This window comes from Oryzias latipes, chromosome 21 (assembly GCF_053564925.1).
Source record: "Oryzias latipes strain Hd-rR chromosome 21, Olatipes_Hd-rR_3.1".
In the NCBI taxonomy this organism is placed as follows: Eukaryota; Metazoa; Chordata; class Actinopteri; order Beloniformes; family Adrianichthyidae; genus Oryzias; species Oryzias latipes.
In genome coordinates, this window is record NC_136257.1 from 21644731 (window position 1) to 21652475 (window position 7745).

At 36.5% G+C, this 7745-nt stretch overlaps 1 protein-coding gene across 1 annotated transcript in view; it reads right to left on the reverse strand.

Moving 5' to 3' along the window:
* ikzf2 (IKAROS family zinc finger 2) overlaps positions 1 to 2552 on the reverse strand; it is a 137483-nt gene extending 134931 nt beyond the window's left edge. The window contains exons 1-2 of the mRNA XM_078939925.1: positions 2294 to 2552; positions 2121 to 2222 (exon numbers count right to left, since the gene is read on the reverse strand). The gene's annotated coding sequence lies outside the window, so the exon portion shown is untranslated. The remainder of the gene's footprint in view (positions 1 to 2120; positions 2223 to 2293) is intronic.
* Between the last annotated feature and the right edge of the window lie 5193 nt (positions 2553 to 7745).

A 7745-nucleotide genomic window follows, 5' to 3' on the forward strand; every position in this document is an offset into this window, starting at 1 on the left:
ATGACTTTCTATAGCTGCTTACTTTTTTTTTTTTTTTGGGGGGGGGGGGGGGGGGGGATCGAGACTTCCATCAAGATGTGATGAAATCATTTGGCACAGTCGAGAAAACACTATACAGGCGAGTCACATGAAGCAATGTGAACTTACTGTGCAAGGGGCTCATTTTTACTTAATGTAAGTTTTTGTCTCTTAAAAGTATACCTCAAGGTGTAAAAACAGTCTAACAATCAACTATTTAGAAGCATGTGAATATTTGACATCATAACAAAATATTCTTTAGGGTAGCAACAGGTGTTTAATGCATTTTGAGTCATACCACCATTTATCCCTTTAGGCCAAGCCACAGACTACTGTAGAACACAAGAATTTAGTTGAACAATTAGGTCTCCATCCCTAGCAGTTCAACCCATTAGCACAATTGTTACTGTTCTTGCTTCAGTTCTTCCAAATGCAATAAAATTGAACAAATGTTCTCAAGATATTTGTTTATTTCTTTATATGGAACGTTTGCCTCTATTTGTCAGAAGAAAATAAAAAAAAAAACTAAAATGGTTTAATGTGTCAAGTTGTTTTTTCAGATCAGTCATTATCAAAAAACAAAAACTAATTTAAGAACTATGTCTATGAAGACTCTCATTCATCCAGGTAGATTCCATCATAGTAGTAGGTTTAAAGGTTGTCATCTGGACTTGGTTTTTAAAGTTGAAAACATTTCACCTCTTTCCAAAAAGGCTTTGTCAATTGACAACTGTTAAAAAAGCTTTTCTGTCATCCAAAGCAGAGAGGGCATAAATAACAGCAGTCTGCAAAATCGTTATAAAAAGGGGAAAAGTGGATTCATAAAGTGGGATGGAGCTGCCAAACCTTCTTTGCCCTTGCAGAATAGTGCAAAGTCCTCAGCCCTGCTACCAAACAAATATTTTTTTTAAAGTCACCCATTTACACATTTCACAGCTGTGTGGGTGGAGGGTGTTTAAATCTTTGTCAGGTGGCCAAAAAGATTGTCTATGCTTGTTGAAATTACACAGCTGCTAAACTGCAATACTTAAGGCAGTATTGGTTGAAGCAAATGCTGCACCAGCTGTCAGCCATGCTGAGATATACATATATAAACTTTTGTCTTGTATTTGTGAAAATGTATTCAGTTTTATGTGACCGGATGCAGTATAGAAGGAAAGGAAACATATTTTTCCCACAAGCCTGAAGCAATACAAATGAACCGCAATACCCCTTTCAAAGATGAGCGCCTGACTGTTTAAAAATTTACAGGACAGTCAGTGACAGTTTACACTTGACTTGGATACACTTGTCTTGTTTCTTTCAGTATAGAGCATCCACAAGTTTCGGCACATTGCGTTGTAAACTGGGTTACTTCCCAGGAGCAACAATCCTTTTCCCACATATAGAAACCAACAAAAATGACACATTGTCTACGTCCAAATGCAAAAGAGGTTACATCATAATGTAAAAGAATATTATACATGTGTTAATAATCATTTTTTTTTTAATTTAGAGGCAAGTGTGGTATATTTAAGTGTCTTAAATGCATTTAAAAAGCTCTGTTTCACATACAAGTCTTTTAAAATGGAATTTTCAAAACAAGCTAAACATAAAGGGGACAATGAGGTAAACAAAATGAAGCACAAACTGTCAGCTAGTGAAAAATTGAATATTTAACAGCTGGAAACCAGATTAAAAACTCAAAAGAAAAAAAGTTTGAATATTAACCTAAACTTTTGACTCCTTTACTTTGGTTCGTTAAAAAAAAAAAGGAGCACTTGTTAAGAGGATTTTATTGCCAGAATATTTTTACACACAATCAAAAAAAAGTCTTTTCATCATGCCTGTCAGAGCTACACTAAGTAAGAAACAGAAGCCACGGTAACAGTTATCCCTCAATAATTGCTTTGATGAATAAGATTTATGAGCTTTATTTTAATCATTTCATCTTTCCACCCTCAGAGAATCCATGTTTGCTGTCAAACCGCTTAATAGGGATTTCAAGCGTTCTTCTAACTTCAGATCAATTTTTCATATTCAGACTTTCACTTTATTTTGTTTTGGAATTCACATTTTTTGTCAGAGTGTTTCCTAAACTTTGGACCCCATGGGTGCATTACCTCAGAACTGGGAGAACTTTAGAGTTTCTCGGTGTGGAGCGAAAATCCAGAACAGGTGAATCAGCACAGAACCTTCCAGACAGAGAGTGGCACTGAGCAGCTCTGGAATGAGAATGACAAGTAAGGAGAAGCCAACCAATTATCCAGAGAAGACTTTGATGAATGCCACTCACATTCCGTAACAGTAAACGAAGTGATCCAAAGTTTTTTTTAAAAAAAAAGGTTCTCCAGAACTGGTGGTGAATGAGTCTCTTGGTGAAACCCTTGGACCAGATGGTGTAAATCCCCCTTTTGATGTTTTAGGAACAATCCTTTCTAATTCAACGTTCAAGTTCATTTATCCAAATAAAAAAAAAACAGAAAAAAATGGCCTTAAAATCTAGACAGAAACAGGGATAGGGGTTAAATGCAGGACTCCAAATACAAAACCCAGACTAAATCCAAAACAGGCTGATAAGATATAGTTTGTGGTTACAAGGCTGGAGGGTTGCAAATGAAGAGAACTCTGTGACACACACAAGGCATGTAAACACTTAAGAACAGGTGAGTGCAATGAGGATGATACCAGAGCTGTGGGTATGGATGAAAGTTTTGTTGTTTTATTGGAGCATGATACTAAAACATTTGACTGTTTTTGAGTGGTATTAAGGATAATATCCAAGCTTAGGTTTGCAAATAGCAGACTGCTGTGCTCCTCACAATGATAGCCTTATTTTTAAAATATTCATTTGGCCACAACAGATATCCCTAGGGTTTTCTCTTTTTTTGTTTTTTGTGGTTGTTTGTTGAATTACAGAGAATTTTGGCCTCAGCCATAGATAAAAATGCCTAAGACAAACTCCTGGAGAAAGCGTAAAAAGGAATAAATAAATGGAAACACTTTAAAACAGATTAGATTTTTTTTTACCGTTATAACTGACTAGCATAGAACTTGAATAAATTTCTGTCACACTTGAGCAACAGCAGTAATCCACAGTGGGAAACCATTAGTGACTCTTACACTCCTCATTTTATTTATCTCTTTGGAAAATTAGAGCAAAGTTGGTGCTGTTTCCTCTCTTCAGGGAAGAACACATTTCATTCAGAAAGGAAAATCTGGAACTTTGCCTGCTTCAGACTCCACGGCATAAACACACGGGCACTTAGATGCCAGGGGTGCAGGACCAGCTGCGTAACTGTCACAGCTGTCACAGCTGTCTGATCAACAGATGGAAATTAGTTGTTTTTTGTTGTTGTAGCTGTGAAAATTTCCCAATTTATCTTTTAAAGAAAAACCTACAATGGGGAGGCAAGCTCAGGGAGGGGTAAAATAAAAAGTAGAAACCATAAATACATATTGGTAGACTATTCTACTTAGTTATGTTAAGGAAATAAACAATAATTTAGAAGTAGCGTAGGTTAATGACAAACAAAGTTACCACACAATATTGAATGGTGGACTTTAGACTAACTTGGCAAATAGGTAAAAATCCTGATAATAACCCAAGATTGTTGCTGTTTGGAAGATTGCAGGTTTGCTTGCCTGTGTGTTGAAGTGTCCTTGGGCAAGACACTGAGCTCCACATTGTTCTTGGTGGAATTGGTGCCAATATTTGGCAGTGGAGCTGGCATCAGTGTGTTAAAGTATGTATGCATGGATAAATGGGGTTATGACTCAAAAGCACTTTGATGGCATTTACAATTTCACCATTTAAATAGACAGACACCTTAAATTGATTTGATTTGATTTACTGATTTATTTCAAGCATTAGTCATTACCTAAAGTTAGGAAGAGTTTGATTTATTGCTTGAAAACGAGTGGGAAGAAGCGAGTTTAAATAATCCAACCTCTACAGCAAATTAAGGAATATAAAAAAGTCTTGCTGCAACGGACTGGCAACCTGTCTAAGATGTCCTCTGCCTTTGCCCACAAGTTGACTTGTATAGGCTCCGGCAGCCCCGTGACCCTGAGAGGGACAAAACGGGTTTAGAAGATGAATGAATGAATGAATGAATGAATGAATGAATGAATGAATGAATGAATGAATGAATGAATGAATGAATGAATGAATGAATGAATGAATGAATGAAGTTTTGGCTTTTTTTTTAAACTGATTTTAGTATCAAGTTGACTACTAAATGAAGATCACCTACTAGAGTTCCTATTCTTTTCCCTTTACGTGAGCCACTATATTGTATACCTTTATAATAGTAATTAGTCTTTATTTCCCAATGGTACTTTTTTGTTAATTAAAATAATTAGGTATAAGGTGGTAACTGAGTACCACCTGATTACCACCTCAGTAGGTAGGACTTGAGCAAAGAGTTAAAAAAATTTGTAAAAGTTTATCTGTAAATTTTGTAGTCTCTGTACTGGCGCAGTCTGCTGACAGACGTTGTTCTGACAAAATACCCCAAACCTTTAATCTTTGCAAAATAAGTGAAACCAGACTAGTGAAAATATTAACTTACAAGCAGGAACTACCATCTCAACATTTTTTTCACTTAATTTAAATGACAGACAATTGCATGTGGCAGACCATGTAATGTAATAAGTAGTAGTAGTATAGAAAATAAAAATGTTAAAAGTTGTTAATAAAGAGGTGGAGAATTCCCTGTAAACTGTAACTAAATTGCTTCTAAATAAGACAATAACAACTCTCTGCTGATGAATCACCATTCACATTTTAGTTAACATGTACGCACGTTTGAAGTAATCACACTGACATTGGGGCTGCAGTTTTTAGATCACAACACTGCAGAGCCCTTCCCCGAGGCTGCATGTTGCACACAGTACAAATAGATCACTGGACTGAGTAATGAATTACACAAGGAAAAGTGCAGATAAAATGCTAGACTTGCTGGATTTTGCACGGCACAGAACCTGAAGTGCCAGGTCTCACGGCGGCTTTCGGAGAGTTTCATCTTTAATCTTGCCTTCTCAGCACCCCATATCCATCAAATCACACCAGAGTTTTTGCATTCACAGTGCCATCATTTCTTGGAAGTCACAGGCACATAAAAGATGCAGCCACAAAGCAAATGGATTGTTTAAGGATAACAGTTTTCTAGATACTTACTGTGATGTTATGCTGCTTTTATTGAAAAAAATCCCAAAAACAAATAATTAAACCTTTAAATACATTAACAGTTTCTTTTTTTTTTTTTTTTTTTTTGCAATATGGTGCTCTTACAATGTTCGCCAACTTTTGCCTTTAATTTTAGTTCAGTGTGAGTTCTTCTTTGCCCGCAGTGGTTTGTATTCTGACTTCAGTAGTTCTGATTGGGAGCCTTTAGTCCAAACACTTCTTTGATGTCCCCAAGCATCTTGGACCCTGCCTTAGAAAATGAGAAAAACAAGCAGCTGAATCAGATGAGTGATGTCCCTGTGGATCTTAAGGGCTGCAGAGAAAATGTCATTGCAGATTGAATTACGCATGATCTGTTAACTGGAGAACCTTTGTAGACAGTTCTGCTTGTCCTTATTTTGATTCTCCTTTGTTTTCCTTTACAGCATCTGCTTCCGGATGCAATTATAACACACTCAATTCACAATTGATTGAATGCATTTCCTCTTTAAATTTATCTCTTATTTTTGTCTAAATTATTGGTAGAAGTAAAGACAGACTTAGTTAGACCAACAGAAGACTGGATATAAAAAAAAAGACTGGAATTTGTGCAAATGTAAGTGTGCACTAAATGTTAAAGCAAGCGTGGGGAGCACATGCCCTGCGGGCTCAGTGCAAAGTGTTTATGGAATGAAAGCCCCTGTTAAAGGGAAAAACTCCATGAACGCAAAGAGCCTTAGAAAATATAATCCAAATGTGATGGGATTGCAAGAAATCTGGATATTTATGCATTTCAACATAGATGCAGAAACTTATTCATGCAAATGATTAGTCAATTAGTTCAAGTCATTTATCTGATGTTTTCTGATAAATAAATAAAATTATATTATGTCTGATCAGCAGGTTAAAAGAGAGATGTAACACGACAACACAAAAAGGGGTTGTTATCAGTCTTTTCTCCACAAATTTCTTTTCAGATACTGTTCAGCAATACGTTTCTGCAGGGTTGGCCATGGCGAATATACCTCATAGACTGTCACTAGTTATCGAGTGATTAGCAGCTCAGGAGTGGGGGGATTCAAGCTGACACATTTGCACACACTACAACACATATGGCTATAATTACCAGTTGAGTAAAGACACTGCACAGACCAAACACGCTGACATCAACCACCAGGCTCTAAAAACCTCCTAAGCAGGTGAGTGTTGTTTTGGTCATAGATTGTTTGGTATTCAGCAATGCCTCTTTAAATCTCTGCACCAGTTTAACAGTAAGCCTGTTTTCTTTTCACATCCCTAGGACACACACTAATGATGATGATCAGGATGATGAGTTTGTGTTTTCTGAAACTCCTGGCGCTTCGAAATGCCATTTGGAAGTGATTACATGATGCTCAGTTGGAATGTGGCGCACAGCGGTTTTGCTATGACTCTGAGTTCTGTTTGACTTAATGTGACTGCTACCCAGCACAAATCGTTTAGACCACGCAGCATGTGCTTTATAACATCTGCATGAAAGGACTTTAATGGGAAAAGAAAACAACCCCAACTGAAGAAAGAGGCTGTGTTTTAAAAACACAACATCACCAAATGGGAGTGTTTGTTGGCTTAAACCTTCACACTTTATCTTAAAAGCTAAGCATTTATGCAGATATGAGCATAAAATGTTGTGTTTCCTTTACAGACTGCATTCAGCCTAACAAATTTATGTAAGTCTTCCATCCTGAGCAGATTTTTTTTATTCATTCCATAACACTTAACTCATCTTTCTACAAATGCTTGAAAGTTTAAACAAGAGAAAAAAAGTGTGAAAATGTTTGTCTGAAAAGTGTATAAAGTGCGCAGTGAGGGGTTTGACACCCTTAAAACATCTATAGTCTTACAGGATTCACCTGTCGGCGGTTATTTATGGGTAACCCCCGTGATAAACGAGGGAATGCTTTATCTATAGTTGTCATCTTGGACGATAAGCATGGTTGGGGCTAGTAGTTAAATGGACAGGAGACCAAAACAGCAGACCAATAGGTACATTGTTTTTTTTTTTTTTTTTTATGTTTATAAGTGTTAAATTATTAACCTTCCATTGCTGACATCTGGGCAATTTCTTTCCAGCTAACAAATGCTCTCACTGCAATGTCATGACCCTTTCTTTAGCAAATGTCTGTCTTACATCGGCAAGACACACAAGTGCCATGTGGATAAACTATAATATTGTATTATTTTTTTTCCCACCCAGTACAAAAGATAGTTTTTTTTTTACTGTTCATTGGATATTTCACTCTTTGAAATATAGTCTCATCATAGTTGGCCTTCCTGGTAATGTAATTATCAATATTATATTAACAGAATCTGGAATTATTCTAACAGTCCTCATGATTGCTAGATAGAGGAAAATATCTCAACACAAGGGAAAGAAAAATATCCTTTTTTGTAGTTATTGTCAAAGTATGAATGGTGTGTGGTGGTGAAACAAAGTGACAATTATTTAGTTTCTGTGAGTGTGTGTGCTTCATGTAGAAACAAAGTCGGTGTTGGCCATTCTACAGATCTTTCTGTACTCTGGAGTCTACAGAGACAT